This window comes from Linepithema humile, chromosome 7 (genome assembly GCF_040581485.1).
Source record: "Linepithema humile isolate Giens D197 chromosome 7, Lhum_UNIL_v1.0, whole genome shotgun sequence".
In the NCBI taxonomy this organism is placed as follows: Eukaryota; Metazoa; Arthropoda; class Insecta; order Hymenoptera; family Formicidae; genus Linepithema; species Linepithema humile.
The window spans coordinates 10,562,657-10,587,805 of record NC_090134.1 but is presented as its reverse complement, the minus strand read 5'-3'; the positions used below and the strand labels follow the sequence as shown (position 1 = coordinate 10,587,805).

At 41.7% G+C, this 25,149-nt stretch overlaps 1 long non-coding RNA gene across 5 annotated transcripts in view; it reads left to right on the top strand.

Annotated features, from left to right (window-relative positions):
* The window catches only part of LOC105677226 (uncharacterized), a 147,011-nt gene that overhangs the window by 17,785 nt on the left and 104,077 nt on the right, over window positions 1–25,149 (top strand). The window contains exons 1-4 of one of the 5 annotated variants that reach the window (XR_010891375.1): window positions 8,877–9,622; window positions 10,265–10,415; window positions 22,122–22,220; window positions 22,502–22,542. This is a non-coding gene — a long non-coding RNA (uncharacterized lncRNA). Of the gene's footprint in view, window positions 1–4,424; window positions 4,571–8,876; window positions 9,623–9,844; window positions 10,416–21,440; window positions 21,654–22,121; window positions 22,221–22,501; window positions 22,543–25,149 lie in introns of those variants that run through there. The other 4 variants (XR_001101520.2, XR_010891374.1, XR_001101519.2 and 1 more) reach the window with 4 other exon arrangements.

The following is a 25,149-nucleotide window of genomic DNA, read 5'->3' as shown; positions in this document are numbered from 1 at the left end:
GGCTCCGCATAACTTAGCATAAATAATAAATAATATTGTGAACGCGCGTGCCCGTGTTAACGCATGTGCGTCATTAATAGGCGCATCCTCTCCCTTTCTCTCTCCCTCTTGTGCCCCCCCTCTCTCTCTCTCCCCCTCCCCCCCTCTCTCTCTCTCTCTCTCTCCCCCCCTCTCCCTCTCTTTCACCCTCTCTCGTCATCTCGTTGTTCCTCTCTCTCCGCCCTCTCAATCCACCACTCTGTATATAGTATTATACTATATACTTATGTACATGTACCTGCCAGTTCGCGTCTGTCTATCTTTGCCATCGACGCGCCGTCTCGTCGAGTTCATCGCCATGAGCACGTACTATGCAATTCGAGGAGACGATTTATGCACCTTCGATGTATGCTCATCAAATACAACAATCACTGCGACGTCCGTATTAACAGCGACTATTGAACTTCATGCCAGGGGACAGATTTGCATTTAAATAAATAAACGCTGCAATTTTTACAGTGTTTTACAGATATTTTGCAGAATAACGTTGTTGAAAAAATTTTATTTCTTTAAGTTTTACATTGTTTAAAGTGACAAAAAAATCTGCTTGCGCTGCGTTGTGAGAAAAATGATTAGCTTACACTTCAGAAGCAATTATTATGAATTATGAAAAATGTACATTGTCACTTTTCGTAAACATAATAACAACCATATCGATCGATTTTCCCTGCTAGTAAAACATAAATATTGCACAAAATATATGAGCTAATGATTAACTTATCGTCGTGTCGGAAAACAAATTCAGACAACTAGCGATAGCTAGTAATAGAGGAAAAACAGTTATATTTGGAAACTCTATTTATGTCTTATCAGTTGCCTATCTATATGGAGGTAAACGACCATTTAGATACATAGCATTACGGCGCATACATTTGGCATTCAATATATGGAAAACTAGACAAAAATAGTTTGCGTCCTCGAAAAAATTGTCGAAGAAAATTTGAAAGATAATTACTGAAACATTGAGACAACAAAGAATTGCAAGCTACATTTGCTTGTACAATACTATCGAATAAATCAACTGCGGTATTCGAATAAATAAATTGCAGAATAAAGTACATCACCTCTGGGTGTTCTATACATATATTTGAAGCTATCCGCATCTTTACGACAATGCGGACCAATAATAAGATTTGCTATACTTTGTCATTAAGACGATTACGTCTAGCTCGCCGGATAGTCACTACCCGTATCTTCTCGCCATATACAGAGGCAGAAACGAGTTTTGCATCGCGAGTCTCGCCGATAGGCGATTTTGTAATACATTATTGCGCCCGGAGTAGTTAAGTCGCGCTGCGTACGCAAACTGCCGCATCGTTCCTTCATCGCGATCCCAGGTAGCTTTTCACGGTGGTAATGATTAAGGAGGGAAGCGCACGGTAGCCATGAGTGAGGCCGGGTGTCTCTTTCGCGTGTAACCGAATAGCGATGCTAATCTTGTCGCGGTCCGTGGATACATGGAACGAGAGAGTCCTGCGTGTCTCACACCCATCCAGGCCCGAGTTCCAGTTCCAGTTCCAGGGCCGGCGGCGGCGTTGGCTCTACCCGGGTGTCCGCTTCCAGTCCTAATACCCTTTATCGCGAATTAAGATGTTGTCGGGGTGTGGTAGCCACCCGTTTCCCCTTTCCCCGAATCGACGAAGTCGCCCAAAGTACCCCGCAGGTATCAGTGCGCATACACACACAACAACAACACACACACACACACACATACACACGGACGCGTCGCGAATAACGAAGATACGCTTGCGTTACCGAGAAGGAGTAATGAACGAAAGCGGCGGCGCCGCCGTCGATCGACCAGCAAGACGGATCGTTCACTCGAGATAAGTGAAGACGAACGTACGTAATGCCACGCACCTTCTGCTCGTCAGTACTCGGAATATAAGGCTCGGAATAAGAAATATCAGGGATTAGACAGGCCGATAGCTCTCCATCTTGCTGGTGGATATATATTATTACATCTCCTACTTATACATCCGTCAGGGAGATTCGAACGGTCTCGCATCCACGCGATAGTAGTCTCCATGGCTCACCGGATCGTATCGATTTATAACGAGCGATACGACGGTGCGCGAGCGCGGCGTATTTGCGGCGAATGCAGCAGTAGCGTGCATTGCATCATCGCTATCGTCTTCCCCTCACGCTGTCGTGCAATCGGGGAAACTCAGCGTCGACCTCCAGCGCGATACAGGCGTTATATATCCCGACCCCTCGCGACGATGTAAGCGCCAAGAGTCGTTGATACACGGGGTCCCATTACTTCCTGGCACGCCGTAAATAACCAGAGTGGCATTTGCGTGTTGCGTAGTAAACATTCAATAAACGGCCGAGATCCGTTTACGAGAATGCATAATGCGCCGGCGAAAGGCCGGCGACGTGCCGAGGCAGTTTTCGTCCTGGAATCGCGGTTCGGTTCCAAGCCGCCCCCTTGGAGGAACCGAGGTCCAAGCCAAATATTTCACCGAGAAAACGCACCGGGAAAGGGAGAGTTAACTGCGGCTACTTTACGCGAAAAGAGCTCGGCCCGAAAGAACGAATAACGTGCGAGTATCGAGGGACGAAGCCGCCAAGTTTCCGTATATATGCGCGCGCGTCAGTCCGTAACTTAGGATAATGGCACACCCGGTCGTATCTGCATTACGGTTATCGGTCCCGCTGCGGCTCAGACTCTGGTCGTCCTTGTCGTCTCTCCGAAGATCGCACCCAATTTGCGAACGCCCATCATTGCGGAACCGCGAACACCAATGTAGTGTAAATTTTTCAATAATACTTGGAGAAGAAAATTTTTTAGTAGTGGAAATACGTATTTCGTCGATAAAAGCTTCAAAAATTGAAGAAGAGAGATTTAATAAAAATATATATTAGATTTTTATTTTACTTCATAAATACTCCACCCACTTGATAAGATTAAATGTCGTCTATGAGTTGCACAGCAGCTTTTGCGCGTCATTAAAGATTAATCCTCGATTTAATTATTGATATCAGTGAAAAAAAACTGCGTAATTCCTATATTGAGCAACATGTCTTGCGAATTCGCGATTGAACATCATTGGCTTGCGCGCATCGATTAAACCGGAACCCAGTTAACTCGAACGTTAATTCAAAGTCAGATTCTGCGATTTCTCAAGACCCGTCTGCAATCTCTGCAAGTCGGTTTCTTTTCGCTTCGGCCAAATGTATCTGCGATAGGCGATCGCCTGGATGGTAAGAAGATTGCACGAGTGGAGCAATTTATCCGCGGTCAGCCTCGGAGGAACCGATGATCCATGAGTGGCCCGAAGGCACGAGTAATCCGGTCGGTAATCAAGAATCACGGCGTCGCCGGTCGCAGCCACGCGGAGCGCGGACAGGTTTATCAATGCATATTGGAAACAAGCTCGCCGTTAAAGAATGACGCGACCCGGCAAAAAGAAGACGGCAGATTCGATCGACAACGCTCGATCTTTTTCCACTTTCTCTCTTCGTGAATCGGTTCATTCGTCGCGCTCGGTCTCTGTCTCGTATAAGCGCGCACGAACGCGCGCGATCTCTGAAATATGCCGCGCGTTGTGAGTTAGTTTAGTATGCAAATGGCGGGAAAGATAACGGGACCGATTCGTGAAGAGTGGAGAAGGCTAAGTCGTGATTCCGGTAGTTGTGTCTTCCCAACCCTGTGTGTGTCGCGCTCCTCCTTCTTGCCCACTTCTTCGACCTCCGGTCTTGCCGAGCGCGTAGAAGATAGAGAACGAGAGCGATAAGAAGGAGGAGGAGAAAGTGGACGAGAGAACAAAAAGAGAAGGAAAACTAACCTCACTTGCTTCCGATGAGCGAATTGAGAGATAAGAAGCCCACACTTAGTCCCCCATGGACGCCCAAAGACGCATCTTTTTGCAAAAATCGATAACTTTAGATTTGTTTTCAAAAGTATTTTGTTAAAACGATCAAGCTCTAAAGAGCCGCTGATGATAATTAAGCAAACAATTGCATTCTAAAAATTGCACAAATAATCTTGCTTAATTGCAAAGATACAAAAAGATAAAGATAATAACTTTAAAAGTCTGATCTTTAAATCTATGTCTGATAAAAAATCGATCTAAATAAAATAATATTGATTTCAATCTCCGCACAAAACACAAAGCTCGTCAGTTCACAAATTTATTCAATTCATATTAATTTAAAATTCACTTTACATGAGATGGTTTTTCTAATGAAAATATATATTCGCTGTGTGAGGAGGTGTATCCACTCTTCGTCCCGCCGCGGCAATAGCGGCATTCTTCATCCTTTCCGCGTTATCCCGGTGTCCCCGAGTCGACCGCGAAGCGTGATTATTGCTCGGAAGAAACGAAGGAACAGCGAGCGTCTTCTTCGTCTTCATCATTATCTTTTTTCTTTGTTCTCAGCGCGTTTCACGGCGTGAAGGAAGAAGAACCATGATGTTGTGACCCGGCACCGATGTCCGCGGTAACCTCGGTTGAACATTCGTCAGTGTACATCGGTGTTCGCGTGTGTAGGAGGCACGAAGGAGCAAAGGGGGTTGATAGCTAAGGTAGGTAAGCGCTTCATTAGGCCGCGAGAGCTCCCTAATTACACATGGCCTCATTAGCGGCTTCCACTTTCCCTCCCCCGCAGCACGTCCCATCGCGCGCTGCTCTGTACCGTCTATATACGTGTATCTTCTGTGAAACCTCTTCGCCCTCTCCACGCTATCTCTCACTCTTCGCAGATATATATATATATATATATATATATACACAGATATATGTATATATACAGAGAAGAGAGAACGTCGAACATAAACCAGACGGAGAACGAGAGAGATGGGTCGAGGGAACTGGGCGATACGTTGATGGAGCCGGAGGGAACGGTGAGGAGAGACCAGCGAGCTCGAGGGAGCCACAACGCCGTGTTCGTCGCCGCAATGAGGTTCCCGACAACCGACCGCGTCTCTCTGTGTCTGCCTAAACGAGCCAGCAAACCGCCAAATGCCACCTGATCGCTCCACCGAACACAGAGAAATTACTCGTTACTCGGCGCAGCCCCGATGAAAGTTCAAACTGACAGCAAATGGGAATTTTTCAATCCTGCCGTAATGGAGATTCGCATCATCTGACATAAAAGAAAAATTATTTCGAAAAAACTTGATTTATAGGTGAAAAATGACTCGCCTTTCACAGCACCTGCTACTTACTGACAAATTTTACGAATGCCACGCCAGTCGTATTTACATCTAGATTAAACGAAAGTTAACGTGGAATACCATTGCGTGACCTGACCGAGACAAGTGAAACGTGAGAGTGAAATCTTGGCTGCGTCAGAACTTGGAGTCAGAGCGATACGTATTAATTAACTCTCAACTTTTCTCTCCTTATCTAGGATTTCAAAAGAAAAATTAAATGCTGTTTCGCCGTTTTGCGTGGCTGCAAGTTCAATATCGCCGGATAGTCCGGTAACAGGTTTCTCATTATTTATGCATTTAAAAGGGTCCTCCCTAACCGGCCCGCACAACCCTTTCCCTGTCGAAGGATCAAAAATAGCTTCAGTACCGTCACCCTCTCTGTGAGACCGGCTGAAAGGGGTTCGTCGGGTGGCTTACCACCGCGATACCCCCGCGTCTCCACGCAGGCAAATTTAAACGTCACTTAACGCGTCATTAAGATTCTCGCTAGGATTGCTAATTTAAAACGGTGCGCTAATGCATCGATATCTTCTTATCACAAACTCTGCAACTTCTTTATAAATAACACAAAATATTAAATTAATAAAATAATGAATCCAATAGTTTTTAATTATTTGTTATACATCGCCAGTTGATAAAGTTCCTATCCCTACCTGTACACCGCAACATTTTAATGTATAAATCCAATGAATTTCGCTCAAAAAAGTATCACAAAATTGTAGAATATTCTATTATTCACTTTAACAACTGTATCTCGAATAATTGAAAAAAGCTTTACAACGACATACGATTGAAAACGAATAAGCGAAATCACTTTCCCCGAAACTCACGACCAAACTTGATGGCAGAGTGACTATTTTTCGGTAATGCCGCTGATGCGCGCGCGAGGAATCAACGGCGTAGAGCCGAATAACACCGGGGGCAGATACACCTGGTCGTTCCGTTTCCCGCTGATTGATGCGTGTCGTCTGCCGGTCGGTCGGCTGCGCGGCCAGTCGCTTCACCAATCCCGCCGGGGTTGAATTGCAGTCGCGCGGGCCTTCACCGCGGCGCTCCGCCGCGCCGGAAACGGTCCATCACACGACCACGTGACCACGTGACGGTCTGGCCTTTGTTCCGCGCGATCATTAGTCTGTCAATATGCCCAAACGACGCTCGCCCTATACGTCCTCCTCCGCCTATCCCCCATCCCTCTCTCCCTCTCTCTCTCGCCGTTCGTATATATTATATATATATATATGCCTGTTTGTGTATGTATATATATATATATATAAAGACACAATATATATATATATATATATATATATATATGTGTGTATGTATGTACGTACGTATGTATATATGTACGTATATATGTATGCATTTATCTACCTGCACAATGCACTCATTGTCTTCCACACGCGTGTATTATACACCCCTATTATGCACGTGGACGCGTGCGTACTCGCTTTCCTGCGCACGCATACAGGCACACACGCGACTAACTCTCGCGATCCTCGAAGCGTGCTCCGCATGAATCTCTCGGTGCGAGAAGATGAAAATCGCGCATACTTATCGCGATGAAACTTGCGGATAACGAACACGCTAAGATGTCGATATAGATGACGATACGATAATATAATACGATAATTGAAATTGCTAGATAAATAGGATACGCAATTTAATTTGTTATTTAATAAATATATAATAAATATAACCGTGTAGAGTAATAGAGTACTGTCTCGTAAAAATAACACGCTCGGAAAGATCAAGTTCGGAGTGCAACGCGACGTGACGTTATATGCGATTGCTCTGTCGGCGCGCGATTCACGCCAGTTCTCCAGTCCGCTGAAAGATTCGTAAATCACATTCCGGTTCATTGGATAATCCGGCGGTGTTAATGTTCCCGCGTATCCCGTTGACACGTATCCCTACGCCCTTCCACACCTCTGCCCCCTTTCTACCCGCGTCTTCCATTTGAGCTCTCCGTTTTCTCTCTGTCTTCACGCGGCGTCCTCCGATGATCCCGAAGGCACCCCTACGCGTCTCCATCCCCGACACGACGCGTCGCGTCGAAGCAGGGAAGAGAGACGGGAGCTCTGACGCTAAATCCAGATATATGATGCGCGGCCGTGACATGCAAATCTGGTCAAAGCCCGGTGCCATTACGTTTTCAAATCTTTAAAGTGTGTTTAGACAGCCGACGAGCGGCGACGCGCTCTCTCGAAGATTGCCGTTGCGCTCAAGCAATCTCGAAAGATCAATCGTGCGTCGAACCGGCGTACATAGTCTTGGTCGGATTTTGATCGCGGGAGATAATGCAAAATGGATTGATAATAGCATATTAATAGCGTATCTCTAATGTGCAAAATTTATTTATGTTAAATAAATGTGATTCGACTGAATCGCGATTTATGCAAATTTCACATCGCCTAAAATAAAACTCGTGCAATTTAAATTTGTTCTGACAAATGTTCACCGTGTAAAGAAATCTCGCCAAAAAGGAGTAAAAGTCAAAGTTGACGTTAAAAGTCAGAGGTGAAAGTCGTGAAAATTGGAGCATCGTTTGAATCACATTGCAGCGGAACATGCAACCTTACTTGAAAGTCGTCAAGGACAACGTGTGCGAATCGAATCGGAACTGGCGATTCGCAACGATCTGTCGATCGAGCATCGCTGTCCGCGAGAGGGATCAATGCCGCGCTGTCGTCGGAGACGACGAGTTTTTGCCGAGCGATCTCGGGACGATCGTAGTTTATTTCGTTTGGTTGTCGATTTGTGAGGCCGCGCGAGCAAGGCGGCTTGCAGAAACTAACGACGGGATCGAGTTTCGCGTACGCGCGCGATTTATGCTTTATAGCGAGTCCAATTAATGCCGCGCAAAAACTTGTTTCGAGGGTGGTCGACCCACCCACCGGACATGTCGATCGCGGGCTATTTCTCATGCAACATCAGCGAGAAAATGTACTCCAAATGGGGTCAATTCGTCCGACATTTCACAAACTTTGGTCTTTGTTGACCAAGAGACGCGTTGTTTCGATAAAATCGCTCACAAATCGCGCTCGCGCTCAGACATCGCTTGAAATACTCAACCTGATAAGAAAAGCCGCTGTCTGGCTCGGTTTGTTTTTGCCCGTTTTGAGATCTCATGAATCGGCCGTTCGGTTCCGTTCAACTCATCGCTCTCCGCCGATGGATCCTATTGATCGGTGGACGATTGAAGGCAAAGAGACAAAACGATCGTTTCGCGGTATTTCGCTTCTTGTCCCGGATTTCGTCGGGCCTTGCAGTCCGAATGACGAGTGGGATCGGCAACGTCGACGTATTGTCTTTGTCAAAGACGAATATTCAATCTATTGTTGTTATAAAAAGAGCGCGAATTTATTTTTTTTATAAATTTTCTTTAGAACAAAAGGATAAAGTTATCTCTACAGGATGGAAAATGGACGTTTGTAAAAGAATAAAAAGAGTTAAAGGGTGTGTTATATAAGAAAAAAGTCATACGAATTTCTCTCATAACTTCATCGTACGCACACTAAAGAAAAGTTATACGATAGCGCGGCGCACAAGGAGAATTCCTACGTCCTATCGGGATACGACCGCGCATACGTTCCTTCCCCTCCTGCCTGCTTACGGCCGGCATGAAATAATAATAAATACACGACTGACCGAATGGTATTGCGCGCTAAACTGATTCGTAAGCGTGGAAGCCGCTGAACAATGGGCGCGGACTCCGCACCCGATAGCGGACAAGGGTAAGGAAGGCGGGCAGAGGAGGGAGGGAGGCGAATCGGTCGGAAGGACCTGAGAACGACCGCCGACACAATGGAGACCAAGTTGGCGGTCTGACCTCCGACCTCCCGGCTGCGCACCACCGGCGTCTCGCATTCGTATTCGGATTCGTTGCCTCGATTGTGTGCTAATGCCTCGCACGATGTCCACTACCGCGGCCTTAAGACACGGTACTGACTCCCGACCCTCTTCTGTCTATCTCATTGCTCCTCCGACCTCCTACCGATCGTCAATACCTCGCTCGACACATATCGATGTCACGGGAAGTAGCGAATTCTTGACATATTACTTTATACAATTACTACGCGTACTCAATAGATTTATATAAATCACCTCTTGTCAGAGCATTGTACTTTGATTGTTACAATTCTTATACATTCACAAATTACAATGATTTCCTAGGTATTATCCGTCATTGATTTCATCATTTCGAAAGACATTTGGACTTTCAATTTGAAGCGGCATCTTGTTGCCATATTTAACCAGACATCGTTCTTTTTTTATCACAGGTTCATACGCAAGGGAATAGATCGAAATCATTTACTATCGCGATTCCTTGACCAAGACGTCGGTCGGGTCGAATGGATTCGATTAGCGACGGCTCACCGCGGTACCGTCGACCATCGCGCCGTAATCGCTCCCGGCAGACTCGTAAGTCTTATTGCGCTGCTAACGAACATTACTCTGGAATACTGCGCGGATCGATTCGAATCTTCGCATTGTGTCATACATTCATCATCATTTTCCGACAAAAATATGTTAACAGTAGTCAACCATATTCAAAATAGGTTTTAAATATGTAACAAATTAAGCCTTAGATTATACTTTTATTAACATAAAATCCATTTAACATAATTATATTAATTAAATATAATGAGTGATTATATTGCCTATTTATACTTCATATTGTCATTGTTTTCTAATATCGCGCGCGTTACTGTAACTTTGAAATGCATTATTTCTTTCATATGTATACTTGAAATAGAGCAGTCAGTGATCGTAGAGCGCTCTTGATAAAGCAATGATACGTAATGAAAATGCTTGGCGCGTGTGTGCAAAAGATCCGTGATTCGCGATCAAAACACGATTCAAAACACCTCCGTACACGAGCACGGATACTTGACTGTAATTTTCGATAAATATGATAAGCAGGATGGCGTTCAATGTCGAGCGTAGTGTGCATCGAGAGCCGGATGCAACGTGCGATGCATGTTGGCTGCACATATGAAAGAGAGAGGGCGAGAAAGATAGAGAAAGCCACGCAACAATGAAGCGGATCTTTCTGTAACGCAGGAGAGGGTGAACCCGGTTTCCGGTGGCCTTGCACCCGAATTTGAAACTTTCCCCGCTACGTCGGCGAAGCCGCGCGCGCGATGCGCGCCGTCGGGGGCATGGCAGTGAGTCGAGGGCGGCGGAGGTGGCAGGGAGGAGAGTCGGGACGAAGGTCAGTGTCTGCATAAAACCACCCGAGGCTACAGACTGTCGGTTCTAGACTGCCGAGGCGTTTGCTATGCGGGCTGCGCAAGCCGCGGCTACGTGCCCTGCCTGACGAGCTGCGACTCAAATTCAACTCAAACTCTGCTTTCTGCATCTGTTATTCCGCTTTCCTTCATCGCTCTCTGTGTATACTATCGCTGTCTCTTCAAAGTCGCAGGTTCTCCGGCCCGAAGAGACTCGAGTCAGTAAACTTGGTGGAGGGTAATCAAAAAAACCGCGAATGAAATGTGGCCAAATTGTGTAAGTTAATAAGCTGCTTAATCTAGCGTCTTGATAAAAAAGAAATTAATTCAGACAAGGATTTTCTTGTATAGCTGTCTAATGTTTTTCACCGAGCATTCTTGATTGCAGTTTAAGCTGCGTTATGGATATTATTATATTGCAGTATACTTTACTATTGTAAAATATTTTCAAGCCGCGCCAGTTTTGAGTTACAAAAAAAATGTAGCATATAGGGTGAAGAATGTGAAAAGGTATTTAAAGAAAATTGAATATCACTGCATTTTACCTCTTTCAAAGTACGAGGAGAATTTTCATTGTTTGCGATGGACACGCTCGTCTCCTTCGGCCGCAATTATCCAATTATCATTCATGTCGCGTAGCCTGATCGCGCCGTAAATATAATACCGTAATAGTCCACGACTTGCTTGTACGAGACTCGACCGGACTGTTGCCATTGCACATACATTCACGTGGAACAGGGGAAGTCCCCGTTGTGGGACAAGCCAACCAGGGAGGCGAAATGACAAGAGACGGCCGTTTACCTGGCGTTACGATAATTAAATCGAAACAAAAATCTATCCGCGGTCCGCAGTCGTCAATCCTCGCAGTCGACATTTTACGTTACCAATTGGCCACCCTCCCGCTGCAACACGTTTCCACTTCCGCCCCCGCACTTATTGTCCCCCCAGATCGTCGTGTTTTTTCGTCCCACGACGCTAACACGTCCCGCGTACTAATAACCTCCACGAAAATATACATTCGTTTTTTATTCGCGATCCCTTTTTCCCGCAATAATGTTTTTTACGGAGAAATTAAAAACTCGCTTATGCTGTCCTATCGCGTATTAATATAAAGTTTACGATAAAATTATACACTCTTGTTAAAATATAAAAAGAAACTGCAACAGCGTTAAACATAACAAATAAATTTTTTTGTGTTCTAACGTACAACTCTAGAATATTATTTATTTTACAGTATAATAAAGCATTTTAAAAAATACCATTGCTGTGAAATTTTGGTTAAATCTCAATTTTTTGAAAAATTAATTTTGTAGATATAGTAACATTCTAGACATTTTTATTATATATGAATAAGGTTTTAGAGCAACTTATAAGCGTTTTCAAAAAAAATCATGTAAAAATTGCACGATCGAAACTATTGCAGCGTAATGTTTTAGATGCCATTTTCGGTGACGCGACGCTAGCAGGGTTAATCCCACATGCGCGTCGCGTTGCGTCGTGGGAACTACGCGACAAGTAGTTACAGCTCGATGAAAGTAAGACTCGCGCGCGACGTTGATGGCAGGAGCGCCTAACCTCGGCCCTCCTGCACGTTAGCGGCACGGAATCAGCTGACTAGCAAAACTGACCTAATTATTATGCATTTATTCGCGCGTATTCAAATGCGCCGGGCGGCGGTGCCCGTTATCTCGCTCACTCGTGCGCACGTCCTATCGCTCTCCTTCGCACCAACCGACGCACTCGGTTGTTCTACGAACACTTAACACGCGATCGAAGATCTACATCAAGGATTTTTTACAAGAAGATTACCAATTGATTTCTCTAATTATTTGAAAACGTTTTCTGCAAAGGTGTGAGAAAAAATTGCTCTGCTCTGTAATTTATCATTTATATATTATTATTAGTTTGTCATAAAAAATTAATTTTTCATTCATTTCTCTTTTATTAATTTGCATCATGTGAGCATGCACCATAAATACCGTACTATTTGCTTTCATTTTCAAAAGATGTAAGTATTAATTAGTGGAAAAAAAAATTAATATTATGTATAATTATTTCGTTTTTAAACTATTATTCCAATGTATAAATGTTAAACAATATTAAGTATAAAAGATTTAATGCTACGAGCTTAATGCTTCTCGAATCTCATATTTAATTCAACGTTATGTCACAACGCTATATTAAAAGAAAAAAATAGATTAAATATTTCTTCCTGGATACTATAGTTCATTAAAAAAAGTCAAATTTCTCCTTAAAACCAAATCTACTAAATATTAAATAAGCTATTTGATCCTAGAAAATCATAAAGCTGATTGCGAATAAAATTAAAACAAATCGTAACATTTCATAATTTCAAAAGATTTATCTTGTAGTTTTGTCATATAAAGAGAATTTTGCATGACTATGAGAAAAAAATCTATATTGACAGACAAGAACAAATTTTATAGATACAACCGCAAAGTGGATTGTCGATTAAACCCATCAGTTCACCTTATTGCGATAATGTGACACTTTTGATGCCTCCTTTACATGCCCACTAACATTCACATCAATCGTTTTGACAACTTGTCGCGTCGAGTGTGAGGGAGAATTTTCGACATCAAGATCTCTTTCCGAAATCGCGTGCTAATCGGAATCGGGTGTGCCGATGAATTCGGGACAGGTATGCCGAAACACAGCGCGAGCCTCCGCGCGATAACAGGCATAACATACCCCGAAATACCTATCCCGTGTCTCTACGCGTCTATCTGTCTGCCTGCTTGCCTGCCTGCCTGTCGGTCTGTCGGTCGCTCGGTCGATGCTTTGGTTTCGTCGGTGGTGAGCGTACACCCGCGTTAAGTACGCACACACACACACACACACACACGCACGCACGCACACAAATACACGCGCGCGCGCGCGCGTGGTACACGTCCATGTATACGTATGTATGTACAGCGAGCGTGTCGGGGAGGTTCGCGGGAGGGCGTCTCGGCGCCATGCTGATTTGCATGCGCCGCCATGACGGCCGCCACCGCTCGAGCGGGGGTTGCACAACGTCGCGGGAGGGAGGTCCGGAGGGTTAGGGGGTGAGCATCGATCGCTTTCTCCCGCGAGCTCGCCGTCTACCCCTCCTGGCCTTCCTCCGCCCCTCACTGCTCCTACTCTCTTCGTTACTCCCTTCGCCGGTCCTTTCGTTTCTCTCTCGCGACCATTCTCTACTTCACCGTTTCCCCCCTTTCTCTCTCTGTCGACGACGTCCTCTGCTCGCCTACCTACACTTAACGTTCTCTTGTTCCCTCTCTTTTCGTCACACATTCTCTTTTTCATTATTTTCTCTTTCTTCCCTCCTCTCCCTCTCCCCCCGCCCTTCTCTCTCTCTCTTTCTCTCTCTGTGAGTTGCGACTGAACAACCCAGCCCAACAACCACCACGACGCCTAACACCAGAAAACTCCGCAACTTTATTTCTGTCTGTCTCTCTCTCTCTCTCTCACTCTACTTGTCGATCCTTTCTCTTTTTTTCGCAAAGATACTCTGTTGTCTCATCCTCCATCACGAAATTAAAATTCTCTTATCAAAAAATGTCGGTATCTAAATAAATAATATATAAATTGCATCCGTAATATGAAAAGTGTACCATTTTTATCGTTTACAAGGCAAGCGGCTTCCAATCACGAATAATCACATGCATTCGTGGACGGAAAGTGCCTCTCTTTGATTACTAACCGGGAACCGTATCGTTATAAGAGATCACTTTTTCGCAAAGAACGAAATGGAGACCTCTCTTTTGAAGAAAACGCGTCGGCGTAAACTGGAAAGAAGAGGTGGAGAAAAGACGAAGGGAGAATGAGAGCAGCAACGACCTGGGGAACAACGGCCGCAGCCGTCTATTTACTTATGCAACGGGCGACGAAGTAAGGGGGTGGCGGCGGCTCGCGTGGTGGGTGTAAGGGGTCGGAGCCTCGGGCTCTGTTTGTTTTCGTTGGACCACATAGCGTGATACGTTTGCGTAATGCGCTACGTCCGTCGTCCTTTCCTCCGTTATATCCTCCTCCCGGGCCGCCCCCCTCATCACCCGTCCCCCTAGCTTGTACCATCATCCGCCGGGGGTAGCAACGACTGCGGTGGAATCTGCCAGGCGGTAACTCATCCGCACGGCCGTATTCTCGGATATGTTTTTGCTCGTTCTCTCTCCCGTTTCATCCTTGCTCCAACGTCCTCTCCCTTTCTTCCTTCCGTCTTCCCCCCCCTCCCCCACCGCCCTCTCCCGTCCTCTCGCCTACATCTTTCTCGCTGTGCTTTCGCGCTGCATCCGCGTTTCGTTCGTTCATCCATCCTATGTCATCGCTGTGTTTATTTTTTATGGTGAATGCCGACGTCACTGCAAGCTGACGAAAAAAGAAGACTTGTCTCTCCGCCGCGACACAAAATGCTCAGTCGCGTGAATCGCAAAATTACGCGAATTCGGAGAAATATAAGATTTGTGAATTATTCATGTGATTTTCGAATATGAAAGATATAAAATTACGGAGTTTATCATACATAAAAAATGTCGTTTAAAATTATAAACTATTAGGAAATATCTACTCCACTAGCATTTGAGCGCACATAAATAATTAATTGAATTTAAAATGTCAATGACACAATAATGTGAGTAACAAAATTTTTATAGCAATATTAATTTCAACGATAAGAAATATTGCACGTAACAAATAGATTTCAACTTGTGCTATCCGTTTTAGAGAAAAAGAAACACATTAGCGCAACACAGACGACACTGTGATCGCGCACTTCTAATAAGATAATTACACATTTCCCTCAGCGGATAGAGAGATCGCAAATGATGTCAGGTGATGGCAGCAATTTGCTCGATGCCAGCACGCCTAGCAAAGTGTTCGCTTCCGGCTTGTTTAGATTCTCCACCCCTGAGAAATCGCGCGATGGATCTGTACTCTAAACGGTTTCATAGCAGATCGCGGCGAAGAGAAAGAACGATCTCGATGTTATCACGCAGAAGACGAAGACGAAGCACTTGAACCGGACAAACGATCGCGCTGCTCTCCCTTAGCTTCCTTACGAACAAACGGCGAGCATTCGGTGGAACTGTAAATTGACAAACTCGTAAAATACAATCTTCTCCCTTCGAACGACCTATCAATGACTCGGCGGATAACGTGATTCGAATTCGGTCGCGACGCGCGCGTCCCGTTTGCATTCAGGAATCCGAAAACTTCTGGCGGAAGGTCGCGAGAGGGGTCAAGGGAGAGCAAGAGGGGAGCGAAGAGAAAGCGAAGTTCTTCGCGACTATGAAGAGCGGAGAACGAGCCGACGCGACGTGATCTCGATAGATGACGACGACGACGACGACGACGACGACGACGACGACGACGACAGCAAAATCGAGGAACGAAAGAGTTGGCGCAAACGCGGGTTTTATCGTAATGTCTACCGGTCCTGACGCGTCAGTATACGCCTATGTAAATACGCATCAACGATCTCGTGTGTAAAACGCACACTCTCGCTCCTCTCTCGCCCGCAACCCGCACATTTTCCGCAATATCTACGTACGACGAGAAGAAGAGGAGTTTGGACGGCGGAGGACGAGAGAAAGATGGAAATAGAGAAAGTACGGGTTACGTACTACTACGGGCTACGGGGCGGATGGCGTGGACCCCTCATGAAAGATGCATAAGACGACTCACCGGGGGCGCGATAAAGAGTCGACAACAGACAGACCGACAGTCACCCCTGTGCACCCCCTAATACCCGGTGCAATACACTGCCAGACTTTGGCGTATAGGAATACAGTCGATGTGGCCGCCACCCACCACAGGGGGGTGGCTCCCACTATCAATTAATTATAATCTAGATTGATGGATCCGATTCACGCCGCCTGTAACGGAGATTAGTCTCGCTTCTGTCGTTGTCGTGCTTGTCGTCGACTCTCGCCCCCCCCAATGTGCCTAAAAAGTTCGTCGACTTGATCGGCGATATATACGTCAGTAATATCTCGTCTATAACGGCGCGCAAATCTATCGATATCAATCGGCATTCTCCGAGTAAAATAAAGAGAACCAGACGCGGAACGACGACAAATAACCGCGAGCAAGAGAGAGGGAGATGGGAGTGAAAGAGAGAAGCACATCGTCGATGTAACACAGAGTTACGTTTGTCGAGGTCTGTGGGCTAATGGCATGCAAGTGAGCGGTGGCGATGGCGGCAGCCTCCCGGCCCGTCGCGCGCCCGGTCGATAGGAATTAGCATTTTTATGGATCTATCTCGCTTACGTGCTACGGTGCCCCGTGGCACCTAGATTCTTCAGCATTGTTCACGCACGCTTCGTACGCATTCGCCGCCTGTAAACGCCCGTCAAACGCTCGCACATTCGCTCGCGCTACGAGTTTCTCCACGAGAATTCATCTCTCATTCTATCACCGCTATGCTCTGCCACGAGACACACCGTCGTCACCCTATTCGTTTTTATTGTTGTAATTTTGACAAATTCAATGTTCAATGCTGCGGAGAGATTTTATTCGTAATAATGGATATGTGACGATTGATGTGAAGCTCGATTTTCCCATATTTACAGTCCAAAATTTATCTCAATTTTGATTTTTAAATTCTATTGTCCTTTTATTATTTTTATACCGGATACAATAAGCAAAAAAAACTCAATGATAAAGATTTTTAATGTCATGTATTGCGTTTACAATGATAATCACGCAAGCAGCAATGGAAAAACTTGCATCACGTACACGATCGGTTTCTTCCACGAATCGAGCGATCGAATCGATAAGCCTGACGTGACCAACTTTTGAATAATGTTAAAAAACAACGAAAAAAAGTAATAATTGTTGGTTTCCAAACTTCTTAAGTTTACAAAGTTATGCCACCTTAATAATCTATTTTTCGTAACAATAGGTATTTGCAATTTAAGAGTGCAATAATAATAGTAATAACATCTAAACATACTTTGAATTTATGAAGTTACAGCAGATCAACATTGATCGCTCTCCTAATCGTACGAATGCATGCAAGGGACGAAATAGAAAACGCAGTGATAGTTTTCGGACATTCGGACGAGCAGACCTCGATCGTAAATCGAGCGTACACCGATCGACGTCGTGGCGTTGTTTTTCTCTTCGAGATAAGGTCTAAGGCGTTATCGGCGCCGAAACGCCTGGGCGGTATTGCGCCCGAAGGGTAAACATGCGAGTACACCCCCCGTAAAGCCTACACGCGGCCTATGGAGTGTTTAGTGCGTATTACGGAGAGAAGGCGGCCACGGGGGGTGGTTACGGGGTCGGGGAGACGCGATGAAAACGAAGACAGATAGACGCGGACTGATGGGTGGTGAGAGAGCGGGCGGGAGGAAGAGAGGTAGAACGAAGGAAAATAAGGGTGCACGATGGTGCGAGAGAGGGACAACAAAGAGAACGAGAGAGACGTGAACTCGTCGAAGGGCCGAGGGTCTTCGGCGAAAGGCGCCTGCGCGTTTCCATGGGCACCGTGTCTATACGCCCCCTCTTCCATGTAACGCGGGGCAAGGAGAGAGAGAGAGGAGGTGAGGAGTATATGTCCCATTCCAACGCATTCGCGTCCCCCCTTTAGTCACTCCATCTCGTTCTGTCACTGCTCGTTTTTCCGCGCACTGATGGGCACGCTCCGAGAGAGATCCTCCGGCGGTCTCCCTCGCAGCGCACCCTTCTTCTCTCGCCACCTTTCGTCGTCCTGTCGCTTTGCCGTTTTTGTCTCGTTTCGCATCTACACCGAATCTCGCGTGTGATCAAACGGACGGCACGATAATCGGAGCGCAACGCCAGAAACTACGACGCTCGCTCTCTCTCTCTCTCTCTCTCATAGAGTCGCTCGATATCTGCCAAAGCTCAGATGTCACATCGATTTTCTTCGTCATCTCGTTAAGGAATAACAATTTAATTTTATTACAACGTTATAAAATTTCATACAAGCACTTATGGTCTTGGAAATTAAAACTAGATGTTGCGCGCGATCTGAACGATAATATTACATCATTAATTTTCCCTCACGCAAATTGATTTAATTTATGCTAATTTTTCGCGAGTTAAAACAGTGCTTGACTACAAGTAAACTTTAAATCGACCAGTAGCTAGATGAAAAAAAAAAACCGATTTTATGCCATTGTATGCAAGAAAGTCGACAGTCGGTCCGATTTTGCCGTTATAAAAACATCAGTCAACTCTCGCTGTTTCTGTTTCAACAAAATCAGCCTGTTCACCACGGCGGTTTTTCAGACTTTACATTCAGGTCCATGTTTTGTTCTCCGGGCCGTTCGACGAGAGACGGACGTGAGATGGGGACAGGTAAAGGGGAGAGAAGTATAAAAAGCTGCTGCTGCACACCGAAAGTCGAGAATACCGGATGGAACGACGCGACTGTCTACTTCAATCACAAGACACGCTCCGTTACGCATGCACAGACACACGATCGTCTTTATTTGTGTATACGTTGTATCGCACATGCAATACAATCGAATCAAGAACTTTGATCTGTTTTTTAGCAAGAAGCGAAATCGAATATTCTATACCGAAAAATCGAAAGTTGTTGGCACACATTGATAAAAATTAGTTTTCAATGTAAAATATAAAATTTTCAAAACATATCACACATTCATGTAAATATTCATATAAAATATAAGAATAAATCTAATAGCACATTTATTTTTAATTTATTTATACTATGAGAGTAGAAGGGAAAGTTTTTCAAATAATTAATGGATTTATAATTCTTAAAATATATAAAAAATATTAACTTAAATAAAAAAATAATTGCAATAAACTAAATATATTTTATAAAAATGTACCAGAAAAGAATTTATGATTTTTGTTACAGCAGTATATTACATTTTACAGTTGTAAGGTTAATACTTCATATACTTAATACTTAATATTGCAGCGCGTTGCGAGATGGAAAAATTGATAAATAATCTAATTATAATTATGTAAAGGTATTATTACAGTTATGTATTGTATACATATTTAAATGACAAACAAATAATAAAAGCCGCATATGTGTTATTCCATGATTATTATGCATCATTGCACTTGTTATTTTGTAGTTGTTTAATAGAGATTTTTATTTGTATAGCTTATTTTTGACTGACATTAATATAACAATTTTTGTAGCAAAATAAAATTAAATATGTTAAATTTTTCAATCAATATTTTGAATCAAATATGTTACTCAAATAAAAAGAGACATATAATTGCTACTATAATTTATAAAAATTGAAAAGATATAATATACTAATGTTACTTTTTTAGACAATGTGAAGAATGTGGAACGTATTACATATTAAAAGTTTTCAACTTTTTCGATATACAGCAAAAGAAAAGAACGGTTTCGTGAAACGCGTGTCATAAAAACGAGTTTATTACATCAATTGCTATGTAAGTAATTGTATCAATAATCATAACTTTCTCTGAACACTAATTACGCATCTAAAACTGTACTTTGACAATTTGTTTGTTTCTAAAAATATTAGGCAATTAAACTTATTAATAAAATCAAACAAATTAAAATTACATTGAATATTATACTTTTAAAATTAATATCCCTAAAATTATATCTCAAATTTAATTATAAATTTATGCTTTTATAAAATTTTCTTCTTACACATATATATAATTCTTACACATATATATAATCGAATTATAAATTATAAATCATATATTTTATATTTGTTGATTATTAATGTAGTATTATTTAATTATTTCTTGTTAAAATGTAACTACTTGTAATGAATGATCTAAATAAAATTATTTTAAAATTTTAAATAAATATCTAAACAAATATTTTATAAACATAAATTATAAAACTATCCATATATGTAGTCATAATTATGTAGATATTTAAATAATAAACAAATAATTGCACTTACCAGCTAAATATTGCAATTTACTCGCTGGGAGACGTAGATTCCATTTTAAACCACTCTGAAGATTTTTTTAACATTTAAAATCTGTGCTTATTATTATATACGTAATTATATATAATAACAAACAAGGGTTAATCCCCGCGCAATTTTTATTTACGCGAAACAGATTTACGTGCGATATCTACATATCGGTACATGAAAGATGACGTGAAATAAGACGTATTACGCCGCAACATCGCCGTCGCGTCTGCACATATAATTGTGTGAATATTATTGCACGGCGCAGTAAATACACTTTGAAGAAACGAGAAGAACAAGGACTATTTTGGCGGTGACATGAAGATCAACAGGCACGGATATGTATAACAACTACACTCAATTGTATAATTCCAACTCGAAATTTCAATATGTTATATAATGAAAAGTAAATCACTCTGATTCTTTTAAACAAACATAGGAATTATTGTACATCTTTATGCCATCAAAATTTATATTCACCGATATTATAACCTATTTCAATCCATTCAGGCTATCAAACCATTGATAACAATTTACAATAAATAATACGTTTCATTTAATAATATTAAAATGTGCTTCTCAATGCATTGGACAGATCGTCGAAAGAGATGAAGTGTTTGTGTTATTTTCTCATTTCTTCATGTTCGGACCACCACATGTATATTCATAGAAAAGCAATACATTATAATTATGTATGTGTGCGTTATCATAATTGTGTATATATTTATGAAAATAATGGACAGATAATAATAGCCGTTAATAGTGAAAATTCGCGATAAATAATAATCCGTTTCAGCAATTATTCGCGTTACTTTAACCAATACTTTCTACGACAATTTGCACTTAACATTCATTTTTTTAAAGCACGGAATACGCAATGAATTGTGAAACATTTGCATTTTGTGTTCTGAACCGACAGTGGCGCGCGTAGCGTCGAATTTATATAAGGATCTATTTTATCATTGGACGCATTCAACGGAACAAATCGCTCAGTAGCCATCAAACATGATTGGCTCTTACTTTTAGAGCCAACAAATCAACAGCGTCATTCAGCGAAGAATCTAGTAATTTTGCCCAACTGCTTAGTCCGCTGAATGCGACCATTGAAATTTTGACAACTTTGCTAATTAAACTGTACATACACGCTGCTTTATGGCCGCCATTGGATTACATCGAAAGACACGGACGACGAAATTACGCATTAAAGATATTAATCATTAAAAATACACAATGAGTACGAATTTTTGTGCAAATTTTCCGAGAGTACCGACTAAAGTAACAGGGCATTATAGTACGTTACACGTACTGGTGAGTATAACATATCATTGACATCGAATGTTCGTGATTAACATCAATTACGGATCACTATTTTGGTTATTGAAACAACAATTCTACGATAAGTAGGTACAAGACTTGATTTTATATATACGCGAAAATAAACCTTACGTTCAAGGGCATCAAAATAGCGTCATTAAATATAGCACTTTGAAATTTCAACTCGGATGAAACATATTTTTATTGCATGTCCTCTGTAATTGCACTAATAGTTATCATTCGTCTTGCTCGCTCTGAATGCTTTGTATGGTATTGAATTAGCTGCCGAGTGTGTAATAATGAGCTACAATTATATGCATATATGCGTTGCGGCACAAAATGCGTTTCATGTACTGCAGCAAATTCGCGACATAAATCCGTCAATTTTCAAAAGTAAAACGTGCAGATTGATTTTTATTTGGTAATATACTATTTGGTAATTAAATGCGAATTTATTTCCAGTACTCATGGATGGAGATTCCTCGGATTCTTCGATAGAGTTGATACGACAATCTGAGACGGAATCTACGACAGGTGAAGTAAGCTGCGATAACCTAGTTGGTGAGTACAATTATTTGTTCATTATTTAAATATTTACATAATTTTGTGACTACTATACACATGTGTATAATTATATTTATAAATATATAGTTTATATTTATTAAAATAATAAATATTAAATATTAAAATTTTTAAGCGCGATAGTTAATAATTTTTAGCGCAATTTTTTACATATAGTTATGTTTCAATCATAATAAAAATAATGAAATAGTGCATAAGAATTTATATACATAAAATGTATAATAATTTATAATAACTAAAATATGTATTAATTTCTTCAGATAGAGCTGAAAAGACGTACTTAATAAGAATACAACGACCGGTGAGTGAATTCATTATATTTGCATAGTTACATCCGCTTTATTTGCCAATATTTATTTATACGATTGAAGAACACACTTGACATCTTTGTCTGCAATTTGCAAGTTTCAAGTAAATGTGCAATTTATATATTAATATTTAGTGTCAAGATTAATAAAATTATTGAGATGCACATATTACAAACGATTGGAACATTGCAATGACAATCAAACATTTTCTATATTTTTTTTTAATAAGTTAAGTGGTAATATTTTGACATATTTTGACATTCTTTATAAAAATTTCAATAAATGTATAAAAATTTGTTTATCAAATACGCAAAAGAGAGGAATATTCATATATATATAGATATAATTGTGTTAAATATGTACAATAATAAATTTGAAAATAATATTTCAAGTTTATATGTATATGTAAGTGACACGTTTGCCAAGAATATTTTATCAAAAATAAGGTATATTTACTTTTAGAAAAAATGCACACTCTTAGAAAGGATTTGGAAAATACAAAAAGTAATATAAAGTTTAAAATCGAAGAGAAATATTTCTTCTGCAAAAAAAATTTTTTGAAGCTTGGTATATGTATAGTGCGTGATGAGTGTGTGTTATAATATTTACATAGTATCGTATCACTCCGCAAAATTTTAGAACATTCCATGCATATTTACGTTACGATTATTCAAATAAAATATACGCGCTAATTTAAAATTTGATATGGTTTTTCCGTTTTTCGTGTTTCTATATATAAATTTTTATACATCTATGTAGACTTTTATAAAGAAAAACACGTGCGTAGCATGAACATGTGATTTTTAAAGTAAAGTAGTTTACTTTTGCTTTGTCGTTCGTACGTAACCAATTACGTATTAATAAATTCGAGTTTTTGGTGATCATTGATTTTTCGATGAAACTGATATATACATAGAGTAGTTTGCGATGGAATTTGCAGCAAGCAAAACAAACTGCAATACCCAACCTGAGTACAATTATGTATTTGATATTTAAAAGTAGGAGTGAAACAAAGAGGAAGAATTAGAAAAAGTACAGAAGTTTGACTGTATCTCAAATCTGTGCGTTGTCATTTGTTCAAGCGTTGCTCGGCCAGCTTGAATGCTTAGGATTTCTCTTACGCAACAACCTGTTTTACGAGGTACATTATCCCACGCGAATCGCGTTGTGCGTGGGCTGCGGCATTGACTGCTGGCTGCATTTATGACGAAGTTGGCGAGTCGCAACGTCGCAAAGACGCGATAAGAAATAGTTGCTAGCTCTTCAGGCGCGTATTTACGCAGCAAAACGCTTCTATCGATGCGTGACATAAATACATTCTATATCCAGGTATGCATGTTTCTTCGTTGCTGCAATTACGGCTTCTTCATGATAGCCATGTTTAAAACTCGTTTGCCAAACATCTGTAATTGTTGATAACTACTCACCGATCAATCATCATTAAATTATGTTTATCTGCAAAGACGCGCGATGCGGGTTATGCCGAGAACGACAATTACAAGAATCCTAAACACGTATCGTACAGGCCAATTTATATTGCATTTATTAATTACGTCTTCATACTTATAATTTGCAGCGTGTGCCTTGAAATGGGCACCTCTTAGCGGATAATACGTACGTTATGCATATGGTTTTAAGTAAACAGACATGTGTTGCATTCCCCAAGAAAATAAAAATTAAATTTTATGAATCACTTGGACATCAAGTGATTACAGAAACTTTTTTATGAGCGTAAAATGACTGGTATTTAAATAACTACACACTATTAAAAAGACATCCACGTGTCATTAAGCAAAGTACATATACTCTATACTACAGCTATAATGTACTGAATAATATTCATCTCATAGATACACCGATTTATATTCTGACATCTTAATCTGTCGCGTCTCAATTGTGAAATAAACATTTAATTAGCCCGATAATGGACGATTCAGAAAAATGTCTATTAAAGTCGGCAGGCATTTCTTGGATTGAGCACGTCGAATCGTGTGTCGAGGGTAGAGAGTCGTCGGAATAAAAAAGACTATTTATGATTTTTCTATTGAAGCGTAACTAGGTGGCACGCGAGGTGGTACGGGTAATAAAGTCCTTTACGTGCCAACTAACCGCGCCGGGTTCGGGCCGGGGGTTGAGCCGAGTGCCGCGTGCGTTTACCGTTTACTATCAGCGTTACAGCCGGTCGTACACATAAATCGCTTTACGATCTGTCGCTAAAAACGGATTTCATGCGAAAGTAGGTAGCTGCCGCAAACCGCAATCGCGCGCGTTGTACATCGCTCGCTATGTGACTCGAGAAAAGAAACTACCGCACCATTAAACCGCCGATGTATACGAGCATTAGCGATGATTTCATAGTAGGAACAACCGATGAATCCATCGTGCGAATCGGAAGAATCGGCGTTTCGATGCTTGTTTCGCGCCGACTGACGAAAATTTCCATAATCACCTCGCCAACGTAACCAACGATCCATTTCACTGCGAAACGGAAGCGCGAAGATACAAGTGTAACGAATAATTTCTTTAGAAAGTAGCGTCAAGTAGAAAACACCATATTATTCTACTTTGACAAAAATTTGCTTACTTTTGCTTCATATAAT